This window comes from Rana temporaria, chromosome 9, assembly GCF_905171775.1.
Source record: "Rana temporaria chromosome 9, aRanTem1.1, whole genome shotgun sequence".
Taxonomy (NCBI): Eukaryota; Metazoa; Chordata; class Amphibia; order Anura; family Ranidae; genus Rana; species Rana temporaria.
The window spans coordinates 99,098,420-99,126,161 of NC_053497.1; the positions used below are offsets into that span (position 1 = coordinate 99,098,420).

General features: G+C 43.3%; 1 protein-coding gene across 1 annotated transcript in view; it reads left to right on the plus strand.

Annotated features, from left to right (window-relative positions):
- Positions 1–3,124: 3,124 nt before the first annotated feature.
- ARHGEF9 (Cdc42 guanine nucleotide exchange factor 9) overlaps positions 3,125–27,742 on the plus strand; it is a 469,420-nt gene continuing 444,802 nt past the window's right edge. The window contains exon 1 of the mRNA XM_040323963.1: positions 3,125–3,207. The gene's annotated coding sequence lies outside the window, so the exon portion shown is untranslated. The remainder of the gene's footprint in view (positions 3,208–27,742) is intronic.

The window sequence follows — 27,742 nt, forward strand, 5'->3', positions numbered from 1 at the left end:
CCCCACCCTACAAAGTTGTACATAATTCGCTCAGTAGATAGACTTATGTACAGCTAGCTACTAGACCCAAACAGGGATCAAAATGTGTCCGGTCCGTGCTAAACCACTTTAACATCCTCCCGTCAGCCGTACAGACAAATGACGGTGGGCGGGATCCCCTCTCATTCTGGGACGACGTCATATGAGGTCACCCCAGTCTCACCATGCTTGCGCACCCTGATCTCGGTAAAGAGATGATGACACGGCTCGGTAAAGAGACGATGACAGGGCTCTTTACCCATGTGATCCACTGTGTCCAATCACAGCCAATCCCATCAGTGCCCTGATTATCTATGCAGCCCCAACAGTGCCCAGCAGTGATGCCAGTCAATGCCCATCGGTGATGCCATTCTGTGCCCATCAGTGATGGCAATCTGTGCCCATTAGTGATGCCACTATGTGCCCAACAGTGATGTCAATCAGTGATTATCAGAAATGCCAGTCAGTGCTGCCTTTCAGTGCCCATTGGTGCACTCATAATCTGCCTAGTTCCTGGTTCTAAGTGAATCAACTTCCTGTCCTAAGACCCCATTACCTCCTGAGAAATGATGACACTCATTTCCCAGGAGTCTGGCCTCGTACACACGACCGGTTTCCTCGACAGAATACATCAAGAAACTTGGTGGCAGAGCTTTTTTGCCGAGGAAAACGGTCGTGTGTATGCTTTTCATCGAGAAAACTGACGAGGATAAAAGAGAACAAGTTCTCTTTTTCCTCGACGGGAGTCTCAATTTCCTCGTTGTGTTCCTCGTCGGGCTGGTTTTCGACGAGAAACACGATCGTGTGTATGCTTAGAAACCCGCGCATGCTCAGAATAAACTATGAGACGGGAGCGCACCTTCGGAAAAAGTAGCGTTTGTAATGGAGATAGCACATTCGTCACGCTGTAACAGTCTGAAAAGCGCGAATCGTCTCCTACCAAACTTTTACTTAACACGCAGTAACATGAGATTAGCAAAAGCAGCCCCAAGGGTGGCGCCAGTGGAATCGAACTTCCCCTGCCATTGTATGTGTTGTACGTCACCGCGTTTGAGAATGACGAGATTTGGTCTTGACAGTGTGTACGCAAAGCAAGCTTGTCGAGTTTCTTGACAAGTCTAACAAGGAACTCGTCAATAAAAACGATGTGTCTTTTCCGACGAGTTCCTCGGTGGTGTGTACGAGGCCTCTCTGGGCATTACTGTGCCTAAAAATCGCCCAGCATGCACCTCTCCCTATTTAATGTGATTAATTTTAGCTTGCAAAAAAAAATTATGCCCGAAACCCTGCTTTAAGGACTCGTCCCTGCTCCTCTTGCACAATTGGCACTTTTGAATAGCAGGGGTGTTTGGAAACGGAAGTTCTCTTCCCTCCCTCCCCTTGCAGTCTTCTGGGACACTGACATGTCCCAGAAGACTGCATTCAACAATTCCCGAACCTGCAACGAGACTCGCTCGTGCGCAGTGGAGATTTAAGCTGTCACAGCCGGGCACCCATAGTAAAGATGCTGGCGCCGGGGACTGAAGACAGCGGGTAAGAACGACTGGGGTGAGCACAACGCTGATCGTGCGACAGGTGAGTGGCTGTTTTTTCAAAGTCATTAGCTACAGTTTTGCTGACTGAAATTTTTTTCACAGGAGACTGGAACTCCTCTTTAAGAAAGAAGTAAAGGCTGTTCACCTAGCAAAGTAAATGTTTATTTTGCAAAGTGAATGTTAGTAAATAAAGTGAACCAAAGTATACATTTAATTTGCAAAATTAATGTTATTAAATAAATTGAACCTTTTTTTAAATATTTAATTATGTGTAAAGGAAAATAATCCAGACCCGTCATTAAAGCTGGGTTCAGACTTGTGACGATGACAGATATTGCATGTGATTCGCAGTGTTGTGCAGATCACATGCGATGTCTGTGCGATGTGAATTCAGCCATAACGCAATGATCAAATTCTCTGATTGATCTCTTCCAATAGGAATAATCAATCTATATTCAACCACCCATTTAATTAGTGGCTTTTGATTGATAGTTAAGATCTGATTGTAACTTGCAATCATAAATTATTGATCCCTTTTCTGCTCCCACCATACAATCTCATAATCTGCTCATTGGAAATATAACTATATTTATGAACAAAGTATCTCAGTTCTGCTGATTGATGCAAACAAATCACTAATTTCTGCGCAGGCTGTTCGGCTCTGTTTGACCGAATCCGATTAAAACTAAAGCTAGCCATACATTAATCATTTTTTGTTCCATTCAACCAGTCGGATTGAACAAAACAAAATATGACCTGACTCCCCCATTCACACATTTGAGGTGGATGTGGGGATCTCTGCTGCTGAGCTATTGTGTTCTGATGGTGGAAAGACTTCTCTGCTGGCAGAACACATTGGTCAGTGTTGCTGAGTTGACTATAGTAGGTGGCACTGATAGTTTGGGAAAAACCTGACAGGCTGGTCTACTGATCGACTTCTGCACAACCAGCCTGAACATACATGGATTGAAATGTGTCCAGTCCCTGCTGAAGCAGCCGAATTTCAATTTCTTTATTCTAAATTGATGAGAATGGGAATTCGTGGCTATATTTGCTCTGTTTCTGATTGTTTTGATTGATCGGATAATAAAATTGAAGAGTGTATGGGCAACAATACCTGGATCGATGACAAGCCGATATGGCACCATTATTTTCTATGGTTATTTAATATTCTGCATTGATGATGAAAGCACAGTACTGCTATGGTGTACACACAGTGATCACACATACAATACTACAGGCTGGGTCATAAATAATAAAAAAAAACGATTGAAAAGTCATCTTGTTGAAAACAATGACCGACAGTAGCCGTTGTGTCACCAGCATGAATTGTAAAGGAACACAAAGAGCATTGGCTTATTCTTCTGGCAGGAAGTTTTGACTGTGCAGTTGGAGATTCCTGATTAGGCTGTGATGACATGAGCACTGGGGAGGTGAGAGTATGTGTCTGATCTCAGCCCTGCCCTGGGAGAGACATCCATTGCACCGGACACGTGGGAGCCTACCGGACTACACACCCTGCATGGATGGATGGATGGATGGAGCACCGGGGGATAGCACTGCAACTATGAGCCCGATCCCTTCTGTCTGATTGACAGCAAACATGCCGACTCTGCCCTGACTGTGCTTGGATCTACTGCCTGACTTCTGGGAGGTAATGTGTGTGTCATTCTTACTGAGAGCAACATCGATTGCATGTGTCTGGCTGATGGCATATCCTGGTACTCTGTGCCTGGCTGGAGGAATACTGGCATGTCCTGGTACTCTGTGCCTGGCTGGAGGAATACTGGCATGTCCTGGTACTCTGTGCCTGGCTGACTGTATGTCCTGGTACTCTGTGCCTGGCTGGAGGAATACTGGCATGTCCTGGTACTCTGTGCCTGGCTGGAAGAATACTGGCATATCCTGTACTCTGTGCCTGGCTGGAAGAATACTGGCATATCCTGGTACGCTGTGCCTGTCTGGAAGAATACTGGCATATCCTGGTACTCTGTTTCTGGCTAATTGTATGTCCTGGTTCTCTGTGCCTGGCTTTGGCATGTCCTGGTACTCTGTGCCTGGCTGATGGCATATCCTGGTACCCTGTGTCTGGCTGGAGAAATACTGGCATGTCCTGGTACTCTGTGCCTGGCAGATGTCATGTCCTGGTACTCTGTGCTTGGCTGGAGAAATACTGGCATGTCCTGGTACTCTGAGTCTGACTGATTGTATGTCCTGGTACTCTGTGCCTGGCTGATGGCATGTTCTGAAACTCTGTGCCTGGCTGGAGGAATACTGGCATGTCCTGGTACGCTGTGTCTGGCTGATTGTATGTCCTAATACCCTGTGCCTGGCAGATGGAATGTCCTGGTACTCTGTGCCTGGCTGATTGTGAGCCCTGGTACTCTGTGCCTGGCTGATTGTGAGCCCTGGTACTCTGTGCCTGGCTGATGGCGTTCCCTGGTACTCTGTGCCTACCTGGAGGAAGGCTGGCATGTTCTGGTAATCTGTGCCTGTTTGATGGTATGCCCTGGTGCTCTGTATCAAGCTAGAGAAATGCTGACATATCCTGGTACTCTGTGCCTGGCTGATGGCATGACCTGGTACTCTGTGCCTGGGTAATAGCATGCCCTGGCACTCTGTATCAGCCTGGAGGAATGCTGGCATGTCCTAGTACTCTGTGCCTGGTGGATTGGCATGCCCTGGTACTCTTTGCCTGGCTGGAGGAATGCTGGCATGCTCTGGTGCTCTGTGCCAGTCTGTGCACATTCCTGAGCTGATTACTTCTAGAAGAAGACACAGGACTGCAATCCATCAGCATGGAGGGGACCTCTGTTTGGGGCTGGGGTTTAATGTTTACTGATGTGCCTGCACCTTTTGTTGGAGGAACTTTCTGATTAGAGAACAAAGTAAACCAGTATTGAGTAACTTTTTTTTCACCTAAAGTTACATTATTCACCTTAAATCACATAATGTTTTAAACGTTTATACATTTACATAACTTGGTTTGTTTCCAGGAATAAAGTTTAGTTTTAGAGATATTTGTGGATTTTGTTTCCCTGGAAGAGATCCATGGTTTTGGTTTATGGTCATGTTTCTTATCTTATCATTATTTTTTAGAACATTACATTCAGCTTTTCCTATCTATTATGTTAACCTGGTGTTCTCGGTTTAGGCAGAGAAAACATTCTCCATACACTTTCTGACCATACTTTCTTCTTACCTTACCTAAACATCAAGAGCCCTGAAATATGAACTTGTCCTGCAGAGAATACCGATCTGAGGTCCCATGGAGGCTAAGGGGGGGGGGGGGGGTCAGGGGGCATTTTCACTTTAGACAGTACCAGGGTTGGACTGGGACAGAAATTTGGCCCTGGACTTCATCCAGACTGGCCCACTTTGACAGGTCTTTCCCATGGCGGCCGGACAACTCCTGCACCCCCCCCCCCCAGCCACCCTGGTAGTACCAGTGGGGAAGCTAGAATCAGTTCGGTGCCCCCCCTTATGGGACAAAATTAGGCAGAAGGGAGAAACTCCCAGGCCATAGCTGTTGAGTCAGCTGTCTGTCCCCTCCCCCATGCTCCTCTGTCGTCGTCCATGCTCCTCTGGTCCTCCCCCTGCTTCTTTGTTCCCCCCAGGTGAGCGCTGCGGGGAGGGAGAGGAGGTGAGCGCTGCGGGAAGGGAGAGACAGAGGAGCGGAGGGGGGCGGTGGTCCACTGTCACTAAAGCTGGCCCACTGAGCCATCGGCCCACCGGGAAACTCCCTGTAGTCCCAATGGCCAGTCCATCCCTGGACAGTATTTGGCACCAGAACTTTGGAAGGTTTTCCTTCACCTCTTCCTCATATGAATTTTCTGTATCTGTGACAGTTCAGGGGTGAAGTTCCTTAGTGGAAACACGGACCACAATAAATACTTGGCAGAGGGTCTAACCCTTCCTCAGTCTATCCGAATTTAAAAAAAAAATTGCTTTCACATACATTTTAATAACCATAGATTAAAATGAATAATGGTAATATGGCAGAATAGCAGTCGGTCTAAACTTCCTACCCTGCTCCAGGGTAAAGCAGAACTCACAAAGTATTTTGTTGACTTGCACAGTACTGGCTTGTGACTGACAACAAGCAAAGGTGATTCAGAAACCAGTATCGTTTGTGTTTTGTGAACTGCATTACCCTACAAAATGGGAGGACTTTTTTTGACACGGATTGGCACTTGGCCAACCCAATGCTTAAACAGCTTCCAGTCCTGTGAGGTTGCTTCTACCACTGGTACCCCAATTTCCCTCTTCTGGACTGTGAAGCCTCGTACACACGACCGAGGAACTCGACGGGCGAAACACATCGTTTTCCTCATCGAGTTCCTTGTTAGGCTGTCAAGGAACTCGACAAGGCAAGTTTCTCCATTCCCGTAAAGGAAAAAGAAGACATGCTCTCTTTTTGGCTCGACAGGATCCTCGACAGTTTCCTCATCGAAAAGTGTACACACGACCGGTTTCCTCGGCAAAAAAAAAAATCCCAGCAAGTTTTTTGCTGGTTTTTGCCGAGAAACTCGGTCGTGTGTACGAGGCCTAACACTCAGGAGAAAGTTGAAGTTTTTCTATTCTTTGAGGTGCTTCTAATTTGCTTTGAATTGCTTTGATTTCCCACTTACTGTTTGTTGCTCAATGAATTTCTTCAGGTTGCTTCTGAGTTGCTTCAAATGGCTTAATATTCACATTGACTTTTTGGATAGTGGAAAAAAAAAGCGCTAAGGCTTTTATTCACAACTATGAACCCTGCATTTTCATGTTTTGGTGTGTTATGGGCTTTTTTTTCTCAGAAAATAGGTGCAGGAACTCAACCATGAACCCCCAAAACCCCCCTCCCCCACACATACCATCTGAACTGCATAAAATAGTAAGTGTAGTCAAACTTCACAATTTCAACAGTGGAAGGTTCTTAAAGTGGGAGTTCACCCGAATTTTTTTTTTTTACATTAGATTGATGCTCATTTTGTCAAGGGGAATCGGGTAGTTTTTTTAAATCGAAGCTGTACTTACCGTTTTAGAGAGAGAGATCTTCTCCGCCGCTTCTGGGTATGGGCTGCGGGACTGGGCGTTCCTATTTGATTGACAGGCTTCCGACGGTCGCATACATCGCGTCACGAGTAGCCGAAAGAAGCCGAACGTCGGTGCGGCTCTATACGGCGCCTGCGCACCCGACGTTCGGCTACTTTCGGAAAATCGTGACGCGATGTATGCGACCGTCGGAAGCCTGTCGGAAGCCTGTCAATCAAATAGGAACGCCCAGTCCCGCAGCCCATGCCCGGAAGCGGCGGAGAAGATCTATCTCTAAAACGGTAAGTACTGATTCGATTTAAAAAGAAAACACCCTATTCCCCTTGACAAATCTAATGTTAAAAATTAACTTTTTGGGTGAACCTCCACTTTAAAGAGGTTGTAAACCTCAGAAAAAAACAAACAAAAAAAACCCCTGCAAGACGAAGGCATAATGAGCTAGTATGCAGCGCACGACACCAGTGGCCCCTTCCTTTAGTGCGCATATACGGAATATCTCCTAAACTGTGCAAGTTTAGGAGATATTTTTGGTACCAACAGGTAAGCCTTGTTTTAGTCTCACATGTGGTGTAACAGAGTTTACAACCACTTTTATGGGGCATTAAAGCGGGTGTTCACCCAAAAAACAATTTTTAACATTACATTCAGCCGAGTTGTTAGAATGACAATCGGCTGTTTTTTTTAATCTCCTTGCCGTACATACCGTTTTATATATATTTATGTTCACCGCGGCTTCCGGGTATGGAATCTGTGGGACTGGGCATTCCTAATTGATTGACATGCTTCCGACCGGCGCATACAGTGCATCACCAGTTGCCGAAAGAAGCCGGACTGCGAGTCGGCTCTATACGGTGCCTGCGCACCGACGTTAGGCTTCTTTCGGCAACTCGTGACGCGCTGTCAATCAATTAGGAATGCCCAGTCCCGCAGATTCCATACCCGGAAGCCGCGGTGAACATATATATATATAAAACGGTATGTACGGCAAGGAGATTAAAAAAAACAGCGATTGTCATTCTAACACTCGGCTGAATGTAATGTTAAAAATTTTTTTTTGGGTGAACCCCCGCTTTAAATACCAGAAGTGCATTATGTGCAGAGTTGGGGGGGTGGTTTACACACATAGTGCAGAATTCAGGGGTGCACTGCATACAGAGTGTAGAGTTTAGGGGCGCACTACACACAGAGTGAAAAGTTCGGGGGTTCACTACACACAGAGTGAAAAGTTCGGGGGTTCACTACACACAGAGTGCAAAGTTCAGGGGTATGCTACACACAGAGTGCAGACTACAATGCATATTAATAGGTTACCATGCATTGTGGTACGATTTACGTAGCGCACGGGTTTTGACTGTTTGGGGTGTAATTAAGAATGAATGACACTGCAGCATGCATGCCTTAAGCTGACGCTATCCATCTTTCACATGGTCTTTAGTTCTCCTTCTGACCCTGACAATGCCATATAATAGACACAACAGTATTATAATTAGTGAACTGTTGATTCTGCATCACACTGAATGTTTTTACCACTATACAGCCAGGAACCTCATATTTTGCTAGGCATAGTTTCTATAATGTGACACATATTTTAGACTATTAATTCTGTGGTGTAATGAATAATATGGGCTTTTCCATTGTGCTGTGTATTTTGAAACAAGGACATGGTATAAGTTTGTGAATAGTATGTGTGTGTATATATATATATATATATATATATATATATATATATATATAATGCACATTTGAATGATAAAAAAATATCAGGAAATGTATGGGTGAGGAGTCTCTGTCCTCTCCCTCCTATGAGCATATTCTCAGTATAGACTGACAGGGCTGTGCAAAGCAACATAGGCTTCATTGGCTCAGAGTGTTGATTTCTCTACCAGTTTGATTCTGGCTGTGCTTGAAATTACATGAAAATAATGTGAATAAATAATTAGGGTGCTTTTGTGTGAGTACAACATATATCCGTACTGTGATATCCAATTCTCAATGATTCTTTGGGCCTGCTCTGTAGGCGCCATGTCTAACACACCTAAAATTCTTTTTTCTGTAGAACCTTCTTGTCAAAGGTAGGTCTCACGGGCCTTGAGACTGGCATGAAGAGTGTGATAATACACGTGCATAGCCAATTTATACTGGAGCCAAGTAACCTACCCAAAGAACACCCAAGCAAACACAGGAAGAACATGCAAACCCCACATAGGTTCCTATACTAGCTGTATTTTAAATGTATTCATTAAAAATTCTAATGAAAATATGCAATAACTGAATTAAGAGCTTGTTCGCACCAGGTGTAGTGCAGGAACTCATACAAAATCGCATGTTTTCCCACATCCCGCATCGCTGATTTGCTGCCTTCTTCAGATGATGTAATTTTCAATGGCACCTCCACACGTCTGGAAAACGCCCATATTTTTGTGCCCGCCAAAGCTCATTGTATCGCAGTACCATGATGTGGTGCGATTTTTTTGCATTTCATGCATGTAGGGCAGCCCATTGAAATGAATGAGTTGCCCTAAAACGTGGCCTGTGTTAAAAAAAAGTACCTTTGTTTGCACCTCATGATGTAAACTAGTCCTCGATGTTGATTTTTGTATCTGTTTTAAGTACAGCTTTAAAACACAACCTGTTTCAAAAGTCAAAACATATCTGATTTATCAACAGATTGTAGCCATGTTCAGTTACAGATTACCATAAACAACCAATAGTTTTTTAATTAGAATGCTGATCATAGGGAATCTGTCAGTTGTGTTTTATATAACGGATTATACTTGGTCTTGAAGTTCTGGGCTTCATGGGTTAAAAAATATCTTTTAATTTGCAACACTGTTACTAGCAAGTTTGTCACAAGGAAACATGTTTTATATATTATTTTAGTCACAGGTGTAGTAGATGCATATTAAAAGGATATTTCTGAACAGAATTAGAAAATACAATCCTGAAAAGAAACGAATAAGGGTCCTTTTCACCCTTCTGAGAATGTTTAATGCCAATAGTTGTTTTTTTGTTGTAAACTTCCGTTTCATGTGAACAGGAAGCTCATAGGGATGGTCAGGAGACAATCCATTAAAAAGACAATAAGAAAAAGAGTCAAGGAGTAAATTGGTGGATTCCCATTTTAAATTAAGTTAAAGCGGTAGTTCACCCCCCCCCCCCGACACATTTTACCATCGAGACAGGCATTGTAGCGCGAGCTACAGTATGCCTGTCCCGATTTTTTTAACCCCGTACTCACCTTGTAGTCGTCCATCGTAGATTTCGGCTCCCGCGGGGAATGGGCGTGCCTATGGAGAGGGAGGATGATTGACGGCCGGCCCTGGCACGTCACTCTCCCCGAAGACAGCCGGAGTAGGTCTCGGCTCTTCACGGCGCCTGCGCACAGGCTATGCGCACGCGTCGTGAAGACCAAGCCTATTTCGGCTATTTCCGGAGAAGCGTGACGCGCCAGAGCCGGCCGTCAATCATCCTCCGTCTCCATAGGCACGCCCATTCCCCGGTATCTTCGATGGACGACTACAAGGTGAGTACGGGGGTAAAAAATTCGGGACAGGCATACTGTAGCTCGCGCTACAATGCCTGATTTTAAGGTAAAAGAAAAAAAAAAAAATGTTTTCCCGTCGATAGGGTGAACCCCCGCTTTAATGTTCATAAGTAGCTGATAGCTAAGTTTATACTACTGGTGTATTATGGGTGGAAATAATAACCATTTAACCCCATGAAGACCAAGCCTTTTCTGGCCCTTTTTGTTTACAAGTTTAAATCAGTATTTTTTGCTAGAAAATATATATTTTTTTAGGGCTGTTACTGATCAAAATTTTTCTGTTCGATTAATCGTTTTTTTTAAATCGATTAATCGACTAATTTCGATTAATTATAACGCACATACAGATCCAACTACATTTAGCTGATCTCCTTGCAGGCTGATTCCCAGTGCAGCTACCAACAACTGGAAAATAGATAGCAGGATACAAAAAACACACAAAGGCAGCGCTCGATGGGAGTAGCATTAAAACTTTTATAGTCTTCAAGTAGGTAACCAAATAAATATTGCACTGGAGATAAAATCGATGTAGCTACATAAACTGTAAAAATGGTGTGAGTAATACCAAACGGTACCAAAAGCAGTCATAAAAACATGTAGCCAAGTATGATACTGGTATAAAAATGTGTACAACGATACCACTGCTGAATCCAGATGAGGAGAGGTTAACATCAGTCCGTCGGCATGTAGATGTCCCAAGAAGGGAACTATCACAACTCCCAGTGGATGGCTGTAGAATCCCAGGTTGATAGAGGGAAGTGTAACAGCCCTTGCATGTGGCCGATAGTAAGGTCCCGCCGGCATGCAGATGGACACGGCAAGCCCAGCCAGTGTCCGTGACGTTACTGGATCTCCGACGGAACTCCCTGAAGGCCCAGAAGCCGGCGGAGAGGTGAGTACCAATCAAAATTTTAATCGATCAAAAAAATTAAAGATTAATCGATTAATTAAAAGTTAATTTGCACAGCCCTATATTTTTTTAATATAATATTTTAATATAAGTGACGTCATGATGTTGTTTCGGTCCTCCAAGGCCATAGAGGTGATCAGAGACGATCTGGTCTATGTCTGCCCCTGTGACCAGCCAGTCGCACCGTTGGATCACTTAGTGGGCGCACCAGTAAAAACGGTGAGCCTGAGAAACACCAGTGAGCTTCTGAAAGCAATCCAGCGGCTAATGAATAACTCGGATCTCATTCATGAAAAAGCCAGCCGCCAGCTGAAAAAAAAATACCGGGTATGACTGATAGCTTCAGCCAAAAGCCCAGAAAAACGCTTGCAAACCGCAACGTATTTATATGTATTGCAGTCGGCAAGTGGTTCATATGCTCATGAACACTAGGACGCACTTTGGATTGGAAAGTCCTTTCACATTCACAGGCACAATCTGGAGGTGCATTGGGGTGTACCACAATGAAAGCCAGATACATCACATGCATGTTTTTTGGCATAAAGTTATAAAGTTATATACTATACTTGGTTTAAAGTATACCTAAAACATTTTTTTAGGCCAGTTTTTGCCATGATTGGTTCATTGGGAAGATTTCTCTTCAGTTCCTGTTCTGTAGACACAAAAGGACAGTTGTCTCCAGCATGCCGTCCACTGAGAGCGCAGTGCGCATGCGCCGTTGATGTCACCGGCAGCTACACACGTAAATATCTCCTAAACAGTGTCGGTTTAGGAGATATTTACAGTACTTTCAGATAAGCCTTATTATAGGCTTACCTGTAGGTACAAGATAAACAAAAGGACTTTACTACTGCTTTAAAGTACTAGAATAATGTGTTTTATTACTTTCAAAAAAATCTATCATTTAAAAAAGCAGAAATGTTCAAATATTTAACGTGGTAGAAAACCCAAAAAGAAAAATGTATTATATTGCACTGTACCAGTCTGTAAATGTGGTAGCTGCATTTGTTTTCTTCTCTTAGCAGTCGATTGGGGCAACCCATCCATTAGGGGCACACAGGCGCAGCCCCCCCATCCAAGTACGTGATTAGAGCCAGGGGCTCTTATAGGCTTCAAAAAAGAGCAAGCTTGGGTCACAGAGCACTGCAAACCTAGCTCACCCAGTTGTGTGACAACAGCGAATTATTATTTGCTATTTTCATACTGATTCTCGGATTCTCCTCCCAGCCAATTGGGAAGCGGGTCTGAAACCCGTTTCCCGATTGCCCGAAAGGAGAAGCGTTCCAATTGGTCGCAGAGGAGGCGGGAGGAGGAGGGACGAGACGGAAGCCTCTGTTATGCCCGTGGAGGAGAGCAGGGAAAGGCGAAGCCGCCCGTGATGCCCACCGCCTGTCGCTTGGGTGAATTGCTACCAGCTCCTTCACCGCTTCAAAGATGCTGCTTGCAGGAGTTAACTTCCTGCCAAAAAAAATCTTTGAAGCGGTGAAGGAGCTGGTAGCCATTCAGCCCGAGCGACAGGCAGTGGGCATCACGGGCGGCTTCGCCTTTCCCTGCTTTTCTCCGCGGGCATAACAGAGGATTCCGTCTTGTCCCTCCTCCTCCCGCCTCCTCTGCAGCCAATCGGAACGCTTCTCCTTTCTGGTTCGGCTTTTCGCCTAAGGCTTTTCGCCTTAGTGTGAAAGCCCTCTGAGACCGCAGGGGAGGCGTGAAAAATGCCCCAGTGTGAAAGGGGGTCGAACTTCCACTTTTGCTGGACTTTTGGGCTGTTAAAATAAGTTTGAAAAATAACAGACTTATTAGCCAGATCACCAAGAATAAAGAAAGGAAAAAAGTAAAAAAAAAAAAAAAACACTGCAGCCAGGCATCCAAGGATTGGTAAGCTGCAATAAATAATTATAATTTGTTTTTGGGTTTAATTAGAAATGACATAAATATATGACTATATGTACATTAATTATGCATGAGTCACACAATACAAAGTGACTTAGCTGACATCATTTTGTCCTTGGCTGCCACTCATTTGGGTCCTTTCCTGTGTGCAGCAGAACAATAAGTTGTGTCAGGAAGTGGAAGTCAAGAGTATATGGACAATAGTGGTAACTCACGAAAGCCTAAAGAATGTTTTCTTAATATGTCAATCAAAACTTTTTTTCTAAATGTATTTAGATCTGTGTTGGGTAACTATTGACAATGCAGTATTTCATTTTTATGAACTGAACTTTTATAAAAAAACACATGTAAAAAACGTATGTGGTCTTCTGACTTGGTGCTAATGAGATTGATTTACTAAATGAACAGAGAATGTTCGTTTTGCAGAATTCGTTTTCACTCAGCTTAGTGAATGAGGCAAAGCTAAGTGAAAATCCACTTTGCAAAGAATACCAAATCATACCCACACACAAAAAAAAACTTTTTTTGTTTGCACATGATTGGAAGAAAAAGGTCAGCACAGGTTCACATCATACACTAAGCCATGGGTGGCCAACCAGTGACCCGCGGAGCCCTCTGATGTGGCCTGCGACCTCCTGCTCTGGAATGTTGGGTTGGCATGCCCAGATCGTAGGTTGCCAACCTGTCCTACCACAGCATCAGTGTTGTGCATGAAGCTGGTGGTAGAGGAGGAAAACGGCTCCTGAGCAGAGCTCCAAAAGCCAATGCTTCCTGTAGAGTGCCAGCTTTTGCCACAGGCGGAGTCTATGGCAAAGTTAGCTAACCCGCGGGTTAGACATAGGTGCACTACGCTGCACCCCGTGGTGTGGGTAAACTGCACCACATCAGTGTGAAAGCAGTCTTAAGCCCTTTTCACATGATCGACCCTACCCAATTGGACCCTCAATTCACCTCTACAGAGCGGCAAATGTAAACAGACTTCTGTCCGTTTACGCCTGCCTACCTCAAATCCAATCCTCTAAAAAAAAAAAAATAGAAGGGAATTCGTCCCATTCCATCTGGGCATATCTAATTGGAGGGCCTATAGAGTAGCTATGACCTGTCATCCACCTGCTCCGCTCATTGTGGCCCGCGACTGGTTATCAAGTTGCTTAAGTGGCCCTCGCTCTTCAAAAGGTTGGGGACCCCTGCACTAAGCTAAGTGAAAATTCACTGGCTAAGTGAAAAGCCTATACTTTTTTTTTATGAAATCAAGCCCAGTGCTTTTCAGTATTGTATGTATTGGCAGGTAGTTCTGGTATTTGCTTGCTGCTAAATTGCAGAATTGTTTTTGCATAACAAATGCAAATTTGTCATTAACACCATTTGTGGTATTTGCTCTTGCCCATTTTAGGTTAGTTATGGTAAACGTTATTTGTTTCCGTGCATGTGGAGCATTGTACGATATGTCAAGGATGCCTTCTGGTTACAATCCACATTGACCTGGCTGTAAATATGAAGTGCGATATCAATGTAAGTAGCAATTAAAACTAGTCTTACACAGCTTGAATTTTGGCCATATCATACAAATCTGATCAGGGCAGCTAAAGTGACTAAATTTGCCAATTAGTGTGATGGACCAAAAATCACAAGAGAAAGCAGCACAATAATGCAAATACAATCACTAGGGTGATTAAAGCTGAACTCCAGGTATGACCTTAATTGCATACATTGATTGGTCCACATTGGACCAGTGCAAGTAGTCATATCTCATATCTGAGGGACTGCTGTGGAAGCTGACAGTTACTGTAGAAGTCAGCGCTACTCATAGGCGTGCGCACAGGGTGTGCCAGGTGTGCCTGGGCACACCCTAATGACCCTGTGCTGGGCAAATTCCCTCTGCTACATGGCTGCAGAGAAAGTAACTATGGAATCACTGTCTCAAAAGTGAGACATCAGGGGTTGGTTTTGACCCCTTATATTTCACCTAGGCCCCCATGGTGCTCCCCAAAAAAAAAAAATGTAAAAAAAAAATATATAATTGTAAAAAAACTGAATATATTGTAAAAAATAATAACATTGTAAAAAGGTCATAATAAAAAAATAAACTGACACCAGTCTCTGCCCTTTTGACATCGTCCACTGCTCTACCGACACTGTTCATTGCCCTATTGCTTTGGGGTGCACGCCCTAATGCAATAGGCTGCGCACACCTATGGCGCTACTACAGTGATTGCCACAATCTTCTTGGTGGCTGCACCACTGCACATTGACCACAGGGCTTTTTTTGCTCAGTACTGCTGCCTTTGACTGAATGCCTTGCTTGTTCTCTGATTGGACAAGGTGGAGAGAAGGGGGCGGTGATGTCACTATCTCAACCTAATCCAAAGAAAAATTCCTTGTATATATTGAAAAAATACAAGGTGTTCTGTGAATGGGGGCAGTGCTATGCAGTGGACTAGCTGCTTGTCACAAGACTAAAGAGATTATGGTGATCATTGTACTAGCGACAACTACTACGTTGATTGCCAGCTTCCCCAGTGGTCGCTCGGGTTTGGGTCATGCATACTTACATGTAATGTTACCAATGTAAGTATACAATTTAGATCATACCTGGAGTTTAGCTTTAACTGAAGTGAAAGTTCAGATAGGGTGGAGAAATCTACTGATTTCTCTTGTTCAGCTTATGGGGATAACCAAAATAAATTAAAGTGGGTATGGCTAGCATTCTTCTCGGAAGGAGGCCAGAACTGCTTTTCAGAGAAGTAAAGACATGGAGGTCTTAGGCCCCGTACACACGTCCGAGGAACTCGACGGGAAAAACTCATCGTTTTGCTCGTCGAGTTTTGTGTGAAGCCGCCGAGGATCTCGGCGAGCCAACTTTCCTCATTGAACAACGAGGAAATAGAGAACATGTTCTCTATTTGGCTCGACGAGGAACTCGTCGGCTTCCTCGGCCGAAAGTGTACACACGGCCGGTTTTCTCAGCAGAATTCAGCTCCGATCGAGTTTCTGGCTGAATTCTGCCGAGAAACTCGGTCGTATGTATGGGGCCTAAGGCCGGCCATACACAGAGCAAATTTCTTTCCTGCAACCACGGGTCAAAGATTAGAGTAACATTTGTAGATGGTCAGTGCAAACTAAAAAATATGCCCTGGCAACAGTGGGAGTAAAAAAATGCCCAGCATTAGTGGGAGTAGAAAAACAACCAGAACTATAGGGCCTTGTTTACACAAATGGCTGTTTTTGACAGATCTGAAAGGAGATCTGTGATGGGTCACTTTTCAGAGCTGGTTGAGACACAGCTTTCAGACGATTGATCTGCTAACGGATGCCTGTTTTTTTATTTTATGGGAAATCCCACCACACCACTTGCATTAGATGTAACCCGCATTGCAGTCCAATTCACTTGCATTGGCCGCATGTGGCTGCTTGACAAAAAAGGCAATCTGAAGAAAGGTGGAACTGCCAATGTTAACTTGCCCATGGGATAGGGACGGTAAAAATTGTAGATCCATTGCCTGTTCCCACCACCCCTCTGCTACCCATGTAGACAAGGCCTACAAGCACCATTAGGTAGTAGATTACTCTGAGGCCTCGTACACACGACCGAGTTTCTCGGCAAAAACCAGCAAGAAACTTGCTGGGAGATATTTTTTTGCCGAGGAAACCGGTCGTGTGTACATTTTCGACGAGGAAACTTTCGAGAAACTTGATGAGCCAAAAAAGAGAGCAAGTTCTCTATTTCCTCGATGGGAATGGAGAAACTTGCCTTGTCGAGTTCCTCAACAGCCTAACAAGGAACTCGACGAGGAAAGCGATGTGTTTCGCCCGTCGAGTTCCTCGGTCGTGTGTACGAGGCTTGACCTGTAATGACTATGATAGATTTCCAGGTACTGAAATGCTCTGCATTGCAAAGCCCAGCACTTGCTACCACTATGAATACAGCAAATTCCTCTAGCTTGCAATAGAAAAGTCCTGAGTGCAGGGACTTTTTATTGCAGGGGCTGGATTAATTCAACCCACTGGCTGTATCTGGTCTTCAGGCCGTAGTTTGAGGATGGTTAAGCTAAATATTGTCCAGAGCAAGCTCCTGTGTGGTTTTAAAACCAGCTGTTTACTGGTGAGTTCAATACAGACAAGTCTGGTACTGTTCTTAGGTACAGTCAGTTCTTCTGGTCCCAGTTTCATATCTGGTGTCAGGTAATGTTGTATATAGTGTAATCTATATTGGAGTATTGGAGATGTCAATAGCCTCTTCTGAGAGCCAGCACAGTAGATCTACTGACTCATGAAACAGTTAAAATGGCACCAACCCATTTATAAGGCCCCAGCTGTATCACATATAGATGTAAATAAAGGCCAAACTTTTTCATAAGTAATATTTTTCAAATATAAGTATGTTGTCATGGGGGCATCAGTATTTTGTTTGCTTATTTGCAAATAGACCAGCAAACAGAAAAGGAAACTTGGCACCGATAATAAATTATTAATATTACAACAGTGATATAATTCTTGGGAATGTCATTATTACTTGAGTAGATCATTAGAATGATTTTCCTAAAGAACGTTAGCATTTTTCTAAACATTTTGTTCTACAAGCCAAAACCTGTTATGAGCTTTTATTTTAAAGCTAAATTTAAAGTCACATTCCTGAGTTCCTGTTTCAAATATTGTAGACGCTGCACCAATCAATTCATGGAAATGCCTCTCTGTTAATGTTAACTTTGAGAATGCAATTTTGACTATTGCTTCCTGTGGCCACTCAGTTATCATATTACATATAGATTCAATAATCTGTATTTCTAATTACAGTAAAGCTATTGGCTGAGAGCGTTGATTTAGAGCTGGTCAACAGACCTTTTTCGGCCACGACCCTTCAACAGAAGCCGGCTGGCTGTTGGACCAGCTGCCTTACACACGCGCCATATGGTGGCCGGTTTCTATTGAACCGGCCGATGCCGCCCAACATTCAGCCCATGTGTAAAAGGGTTAACAACTCCAACCTCTAGGATGGAGCAGGGAAGAGTATTACCCCTCAATGTTATTATTTTTGTATATATTCCAAATTGGAGGGATTTCCTTAAAAAAAAAATCCTAAACAAAGTGAGGGGTAAATCCCAACTTTAGCAGATTCCATTGTCACTGAAACCAAAGTCCCCAATGGAAGATTTCTTCTCTACTCCAGATTTATTGACAACTGTGAAACTTTGGAATTTCGCTTACTTTTTATGCTGGTGATAACAGAATAGTTTCCAGGTATCCCGGATCCTGTGTGACAGTCCTGAATTTTGGGGGAATGTACAACATGGCAAAAAGAATAAAACAGAGCGGATTAGGGAGTATACAGCTAGGCATATGGAATGAGGTGGTTCAGAATAAGGAAGTTGTCCGGCTGCTGTAGGAGAGACCTGTCAAAGTGGGCCAGTCTGGATGAAGTCCAGGGCCAAATTTTTGTCCCAGTCCAGCCCTGGGGAGTATACAGAATTACATATGGAGTGAGGTAATGCAGAACAGGGAACATACAGCGTGGCATTTGAAATGAGAATGTTTAGAATAGGCAGTATACAGCATGGCATATAGAATGACAAGGTGAGAAATAGGGAGCATACAGCATGGCATATAGAATGACAAGGTGAGGAATAGGGAGCAAACAGCATGGCATATAGAATGACAAGGTGAGGAATAGGGAGCATACAGCATGGCATATAGAATGACAAGGTGAGGAATAGGGAGCATACAGCCTGGCATATAGAATGACAAGGTGAGGAATAGGGAGCATACAGCATGGCATATAGAATGACAAGGTGAGGAATTGGGAGCATACAGCCTGGCATATAGAATGACAAGTTGAGGAATAGGGAGCATACAGCATGGCATATAGAATGACAAGGTGAGGAATAGGGAGCATACAGCATGGCATATAGAATGACAAGGTGAGGAATAGGGAGCATACAGCATGGCATATAGAATGACAAGGTAAGGAATATGGAGCATACAGCCTGGCATATGGAATAAAGTGCTGTGTAAATGGCGCATACAGCACAGCATATGGGACAGTGCTGGACATAGAAGCAGTCTTCAAAAACAAAATAATTGTGTGATAAAAGAAACTCCACACTCAAAAGAATAAAGTGCTGCAGCTCCTGTGAAAAGGTGCTGTATCTATTCAAATGATACTCAACTGTCTTCAGTCCAACACTGTGGGGAATGGAGCAATACAGGGCCTGAACATCCAAAGTGGCCCATAGAAAGCCAGATGTCCGTACAACCGATTTAATATGCGACAGAACAATACCAGTGTCCCTAATATATCCTGGTAGTCTCAATACCAGAGGCTGAAGATGAAAATCTACCCATTCTCCCAAGCGTTCAAATAAAGAGCCAATACCGGCTACTATTGGACGGCCTTGAATTACATTTTCAGATTTGTGAATCTTGAGAAGATGGTGGAACACTGGTATAATTGGATTCTCTACATAGAGAAATTCTACAGTTTTGGGGGACAAAACCCCCATCTCTTTACCTCTAAGTAGAAGTGCAAATAAGGATGATTGAAAATCGGCTGTAGGATTCCTTGGCAGGGGGGAATAAGTTATGGGGTCACTGAGCTGGCGTATAGCTTCAGAACGATATTGATCTTTTGTTAATATTACAACCGCACCCCCCTTATCGGCTTCCTTAATAATAAATTGCTTAGATTCCTTCAATTCTTTTAGGGCCAAACTTTCTTGCCTAGTGATGTTATATAAGCAATGAATATATGCATTGTAGAAAAAATCTCATGTGTTATAAATTTAGTGCAGCTTTTCTTTTCTCTGGTGTGTCATGGCCTCAGCTCCTGTCTAAAGAAAAGTGTAAATACAGTCTAATCACTAAGTAGAACTGGGGCACTCCCTTTAATATCATGGAAAAAAACATTGTTTTGCTGGGAGAAAAATTCCCTGTGGAAAGCTTGGAATACCTTGTTAGAGCACATGTTATTTTCATTGAAATAATCTTACAATACAAATTTCAATTACGTTTGAGCAGTTTGATATGTGCAGTCTAAAGCAAATGTCTATCTTTCTGTTGCCCAAACTGTGGCCCAGGGGCTGCAAGGAGACTTTTTGCATTGATTGTGCGGCCTTCTAGATCAGTGTTTCTCAACTCCAGTCCTCGAGGCGCCCCAACAGGTCATGTTTTCAGGATTTCCCTGAGATGAAATGGCTGTGGTAATTACTAAGGCAGTGAAACTGATCAAATCACCTGTGCAAAAAAATGGAAAGCCTGAAAACATGACCTGTTGGGGCGCCTCGAGGATTGGAGTTGAGAAACCCTGTTCTAGATCCCTACAGGCCGTAGTCTGTGTTTTGTTGCTTACTCAATCCAGGGAGCTGACAAAAAATCTTCCGTCTCTAACCTGGGTGGTTTGGTGTTGTTTTTTCTCACTTTTTTACTTTTTTTCTGTGCTGTCCCTTTTGTCTTTTTATATTTTTTTCGTCAGATCTTTGAACATTTTAATATCAAATGCAGCCAGGGCCGTATTTGCTCTCCCTGCCACCCCAAGGACAGGTTCCGCAATGCACCCTCTCCCTGCCAACTGAATCACCCCCCCCCCCCCAAATCAACGGAGAATGGTAACCGGATAGCAGGGGTGGAACGGTTAGTTCAAATATTTTTTGTTTCTTTCTTTTTTATTACTTTTTTTATTTATTTGTAGCTTGTCGTTTACCTTTTTTTGTATGCTTTTCTTTTTTTCTATATATATATTATTTTTCTTATTCTTTACTTTTTAATTACTTTTTTATTTTATTAATTGAATTATTATTTCTTATTTTTTTCACCTAACTTTATTGCTATCACACAGGAGAAAACAATTCCCTGTGTAATAGCAATTGGAGGTGGCAGGTTCTCTTTATTGACCCTGTCACCTCCAAAACAGGAGTCCTAGCACTGTGCTAGAACTCCTGTCACAGCTGAGATGGAAAGAGCACAGCTCACCCCTCTCACTGTGTACATCAGGGGGAGGGACAGGAGACAGACTCGGTGGCTAGGGGGAGAACGGAGTCCCGAAGACAAAGCCAGCAGAGAGGTATGTGGGGGGGGGGGGTGGAAGGGGAGGACGGACGGCAGCACACATTTTACAAGTGATTTTGGCGACATCGCCACAATCACTTGTTAACAAGCGAGCGGATTGCCCCACACTACATTTAGTCCTGCTAGAAAGCAACTTACCGCCCTTAACTGTATGTTTCGGTCGTCGGGGGACTCCATGCCGCTGCCGCCCCTCTGTGCCCTGCCGCCCCAAGGCCTGGCCTCAGTGGCCTTGTGGGAAATCCGGGCCTGAATGCAGCACACAAGTAGGGCCATTTCTGGTATCAGGTCACCCAAATTATAACACAGTTTAATGTTTTCTCTCTTTCTAACAACCATTTGGCAACAAATGAGCTCACCAATGCTGAACCAATGGATTACCAGGGTGAACAATATACAGACTATGGAAACCTCACCTCTATCCTCAGGGATAAGAACACACATCCAGATGGGTCTATTGGGAACAGTTCCGATACTCCACTAAAAATCTGCAATACATATGAGAAAGATTTTTGTCTCAGAAGTTTTGCCTAGGCCACGCTTGTCTCCTCTAGTCCTTTGTCACCAAACCCCTCAATTTTTTTTCCCCTACCCTCTTCTTTCTCTCTCTCCAGTTTCCCCTTCTTTGCCATCACCTCCAATGATTTACTGTCAAAACTCTCTAGTACCCCATCCTATCGGAATGAAACTGTGGACTAACTGCCTCTGATAAGAGATAAGACATTGGTGGGAGTTGCTCACTTACAGTAGAGATGCATGATTCTGGGAAAAATTTGAAACGCAATCTTTTGCTTAGAATAAAGATCACAATTCTCAACGTAACATCATCTTTCACATTATACCAAAAAATTGGGCTAGCTTTACTGTTTATTTTACTTTTTTATTAATTGAAGTGTATTTTTTCCTAAAAAAATGTGTTTGAAAGACAGCTGCGCAAATGCAGTGTGACATAAAATATTGCAACAATCGCCATTTTATTCTCTAAGGTCCCTGCTAAAAAATATATATAATGTTTGGGGTTCTAAGTAATTTTCTAGCAAAAAATACAGGCCCGGATTCAGATACAAATGCGTATTGTTATGCTGGCGTAGCGTATCTCATATACGCTACGCCGCCGTAACTTTGAGAGGCAAGTACTGTATTCAGAAAGAACTTGCGCCTAAAGTTACGGCGGCGTAGCGTATTTTGGGCGGCGTAAGCCTGCGTAATTCAAAATAGGCTGTAGGGGGCGTGTTGTATGCTAATTTGCCGTGACCCCACGTAATTGACGTTCTTAACGAACCATGCATGCGCCGTCCGTGAAAATATCCCAGTGCGCATGCTTCAAATTACGCCGCAAATAGTCAATGCTTTAGACGTGAATGTAACTTACGCACAGCCCTATTCGCGTACAACTTACGCAAACGACTTACGCAAACGACGTAAACAACGCAAAATTCTACGCTGGCCCGATGTCCATACTTAACATTGGCTACGCCTCATAGAGCAGGGGTAACTTTACGCCAGAAAAAGCCTTACTTAAACGATGTAAACAAAAAAATGCGCCGGGCGGACGTACGTTTCTGAATCGGCGTATCTACCTAATTTACATATTCAACGCGGAAGTCTTGGGAAGCGCCCCTAGCGGTCAGCGTAAATATTGCACTCTAAGATACGACGGCATAGAATATTTACGCCGCTCAAATCTAGGCAACATTGAGGCGTATTTGATTCTATGAATCAGGCGCCGAGATGCGACGGCCCGCATTAGGAGTTACGACGGCGTATCTGGAGATACGCCGACGTAACTCCTTTCTGAATCCGGGCCACAGTGTTTAACTTGTAAGCAACAAGTGTCAGAAAAAGGTTTAGTTTTTAAAGAGGAACTGAAGTCTGCTCACATAATTTGTAATAAAAACATCTTTGCCATTCTGAAGCTTCCATCCAACCACTTTGCTTATTATTTTATATATACTGTGATTTTGTACTTGAAAAATATGCTGCAGAAATCTCCCTCCACTGAGTCTGGCTGCAACTATTTTAACTGTGGGCAGCTGAAGCTACTGCCTGTTCACTTCCTGGATTTACACCACACCTTCAGCTCTGCAGCTCTCATTTTCTGTCTTATGACTTATCCCCTCCTCCCTTCCTGGCAAACTCTCACGAGAGTGAGAGAGGGAGCTGTGCATGATGTTTCAAGCCTAGGCTTTTACCAGACAAGAAACAGGAAGTGGGTTGTATAAGGTATTTACTGGCAGGAAAAAAAAAATGTTTTACTAGCCAAAGTTAAACCAACAAGGGCAGAAGATTTAGTAGATGGAAAGTTGAAAAAATGGCTGAAGTTCCGCTTTAAGTGGTTAACCCCATTTACAGACCGAAGTTCTTCCCTTTGATCTAAAAGAACCAAATGATACAATGTTTCTGTTTATCTCCCAGCACTGAGCAATGTTGTGATAATCTTTGCCAAGTTTTTTTTTTTACAGCTCTGAGCAGAGAACTGCTCTGCACTTGTTACATGAATCGTGAAAATTCTGGATTAAGATCATGAGGGGGGTGTTGAATCGAGATCGCGATTTTTTAACGATTAATCGCGCTGCTCTAATTTACAGTATGTGTAAATTTTAGCTTGAGCTATTGCTGTTTTTTAATAAAGTTGTAAAGAGATAGATGAACACATTTAAAAAGCTTGCTAGCTAAAAATAGTTATACAAATTTTAAATATTTACCTGATTTAAGAAAATATTTTTCTAAGTAGGGCCTGGTTAATTCTCATATCCTGATTATAATAAAGAAAACAATTTTGTAAAACACCACAATAAATCCTTTTTTCTTTTGAGCTTAGATTAAGGCTGCATTCACACCTGAGCGTCGGTCGTTTTTTTGGGCGTTTTTTTCTGGCGTTTTGTCGCGCGTATTTGCGCGCTTGCATACAGCGTCGTGCGACGTTTTTGTACTTCGGCGTTTTTTATTTTAGCCAATAGGAAAAATGATCATCTTTTCATCACTTGTTGCTATGTTGGTAGATTTTTTTAATCTTCTGCATGGGCGACAAGTTCTATTTATTAAAGCGACGAAACGCCCGTAGCAAACGCTCGTTGGCGCGATTTACGTTCAATTCGCGCCCATTACTTTCTATGGGAAAAAAAACGCTCAAATACGCCCAAACCGCATGATACGTGCTACAAAAAAAGGTCCGGGACTTGTTTTAACTTAGCGCGACAGGCGTTTGGGCGTTCAGGTGTGAACAGTCACCATAGGGAATAATGTTAATTCTCCCCTCTGGCGTTTGTGAGCAGTGCGCTTCAGGCGTAAAAACGCCTAGGTGTGAATGGGGCCTTAGATCATTTTATTATTTTGATCCATAAGATAAACAGTAAATAAATATTAAAAGCTCAAAATCTGGCTTTCTAGGTGCAAAAACTCTCTCAAAAATGGAGTAGAAGGCTTGATTGTTTTCTTTTTCTGCATAAGCTTTGTACTCTTATTTCCTTCCATTTATTTACAGGTTGCCCCAGTTCCTCTCGCAATTATTACCCTGCTCTTAATAGCTGAGTTTTTGGCCTGGTGCTTATTTCAGCGTCCAAATGTGCCAGTGGAACCTGACTTTGGCAGGCGGAAAGAAAAAATCTGTTTCAGGTGATGACACTGCTTTCTTTCCATGCCAAATCCATCTTAACGCTGCCTCTGTAAGCAGCTTCTACAACCTCACAGGGCAGTATGATTTGTATACTTAAAGGAACACCAACATAAAATATTTACTTGCAGATAGACTTTTGTAATAGAATGTCTCAAAGAAACAAGAACACAGCTAGCAGAGTGTTTAATCAACCAAGAAAACTGCCGAAAACACTCGCATAACTGATGTTGTCCATTTGACCAGTAACTCTAATGCAGACAAGTTATGTTGTATTGTAAAGATTGTTATTTGTCATAATCACTGTTCTAATGACATATGAAGCAGTGCCTGCCAATGGGAAATAAAAACAACAGTCACATGGAGAACGACTATTATGTTTTATAGTTTAGTGAATTTAGCCAAATGTATATTCCAGTTAGTCGTCTATATTAGCAACGCTCACATTTTTTCTTTATGAATGCCTCATGTACTTGTAATAGATGATAGATTGATAGATTGTTTACACATTAGTAGGTAGATTCACACATATCTGCCTAACTTTAGGGCGGCCTAGCCTAGCCTTTTTAGACTACACCGCCATAAATTAGTTAGGCTAGTAGTGATTCACAATCTACTTACCTGCTAATCTACGGCGGTGTAGCCTAAAACGAGCGGGCGTAAGGGCACCTAATTCAAATGACTTGGAGGGGGGCGTGTTGTATGGAAATGAGGCTTGACCTCACGTTTTTTGACGTTTTTGGACACTGCGCATGCGCCGGGTGACTACATTTCCCAGTGCGCATTGCAGCTATGTAGGCCGTACGGGCCTATTGATTTAGACGCGGACGTAAACGACGTAACACCCGATTCGCGGACGACTTACGCAAACGACGTAAAAAATTTGAACCTCGCGGCGGGAACGGCGGCCATACTTTAACATTGTTATTCCACCTCATAGGTGGAAAAACTTTAGGCCGCCTAAGGCCTTACGGAAACGACGTTAATCGACGGCGTAGGCCTGGCGTACATTCGTGAATCGGCGTATTCCCTCATTTACATAATCTACGCCGGCCGCAATGGAAGCGCCATCTAGCGGCCAAGAGAAACATTGCAAGCTAAGATAGAACGGCGCAAGCCGGCCTATCTTAGCTTTGTTTAAAGCCTCGTACACACGGCCGAGGAACTCGACGTGCCAAACACATCGAGTTCCTCGGCCAGTTCAGCACTGAAGCCGCCGAGGAGCTCGGCGGGACGAGAGCTCCCATAGAACAACGAGGAAATAGAGAACATGTTCTCTATTTCCTCGCCGAGCTCCTCGTCGGCTTCCTCGGCTGAAAGTGTACACACGACCAGTTTCCTCGGCAGAATTCAGCCAGAAACTCGGTCGGAAGCTGAATTCTGCCGAGGAAACTGGTCGTGTGTACGGGGCCTAAGTGTATCTCTGTTAGAGAATACACTTAAACAAACGCCGGCGTAGATTCAGAGTTAGGTCGGCTTATCTACTGATAAGCCGGCGTAACTCTTTGTGAATCTACCTATAGATGTGTGAATTTTCCTAAAATACATAATAAAATAACGATTTAAGTAAAAAAAATAACTGCATTGCAAAAGTAAACATGTGGCCAGCTATAGACATTCAAGTATTAATAAATTCCTAACCAGTGCCAGGACAAGGTCATTTAGAGCCTAGGGTGACCATGCCAAACTGCACCCCCCCCCCTCAAAGATGTATGCGCTATATGTGTTAGCAAAAATCCCCCCCCCCCCCACAAAAACACTGAACACTAATCTGCAAGTTTACCCCCTAAGCATAAATTTCCCCAGTTTCAAAGACAATATAAACTGTTTATGGCTGTGTTAGCAAAAATCCCCCCACAAAAAACACTGGACACTAATCTAAAAGGTTACCCCCTAAATATAAATTTCCCCTCCTCCCTTTGCCCAAATCTCTCAGCACAAATCTCCTCCAAATCCCCCCAGCTCAGTATATTGACTGGTGTGCCCAACAGTTATGGTGTCTACAAACTATGGGATATTTTTATTTATTTATTTATGTTTTACTGGTAATGGTGGTGGTCAGCGACTTATAGCAGGAATTTGATATTGCGGCAGACATTCTGACACTTTTTGGGGACCATTGACACTAATACAGTAATTAGTGTTAAAATATGCACTGTCACTGTACTAATGACACTGGCTGGGAAGAGATTAACATCAGGGGCGATCAAAGGGTTAACTGTGTGCCTAGATAGTGTTATACTATACTGTGGGGCTTTTACTAGGGGAAGAGATGGAATTTATTCTCTTGTTCACAGAGGCACAAATTCCATCCCTTCCCCTCTGTCAGAATGGCAATCTTCCATGTTTACAAAGGAAGATCGCAGTTCTGTCTCTCTGCCTAGCGATTGACAAGTGCCAGAGGACATCAGGTTCCGTGCACCCACCGATTGGCTTCCGCTGTGGGTAATCACACAGCCCCCTACCCTAAGTGTCGGATCACATGTATATATATATATATATATATATATATATATATATATATATATATATACATATATATATATATATATATATATATATATATATATATATATATATGTGTGTGTGATCCGGCACACAGGTGGCGCCCTGTAAAAAAAAATCTAATTTTGAAATTAATGGCAGCAACACATCTCAAAAATGCGACAGGGCGATGTTTTCCACGGTGTAACATTGCCTCTTCTTTTAACAACATTCTGTAAATGTCTGGGAACTGAGGAGACCAGTTCCTGAAGTTTTGGGAGAACAATGTTGTCTCAGGCCTCGTACACACGACCGAGTTTCTCGGCAAAAACCAGCAAGAAACTTGCTGGGATTTTTTTTTTGCCGAGGAAACCGGTCGTGTGTATATTTTTCGACGAGGAAACTGTTGAGGATCCCGTCGAGCCAAAAAGAGAGCATGTCTTCTTTTTCCTCGACGGAAATGGAGAAAATTGCCTTGTCGAGTTCCTCGACAGCCTAACAAGGAACTCGACGAGGAAAACGAGTCTTCATTCTTGCCTGATATTGAATTCTAACTGCTCAAGAGTTCTGTGTCTTATTTGTCGTATTTTTAATTTTAAGATGTGCCAAATATTTTCAATTGGTGAAAGGTCTGGACTGCGGGCAGGCCCGTTACA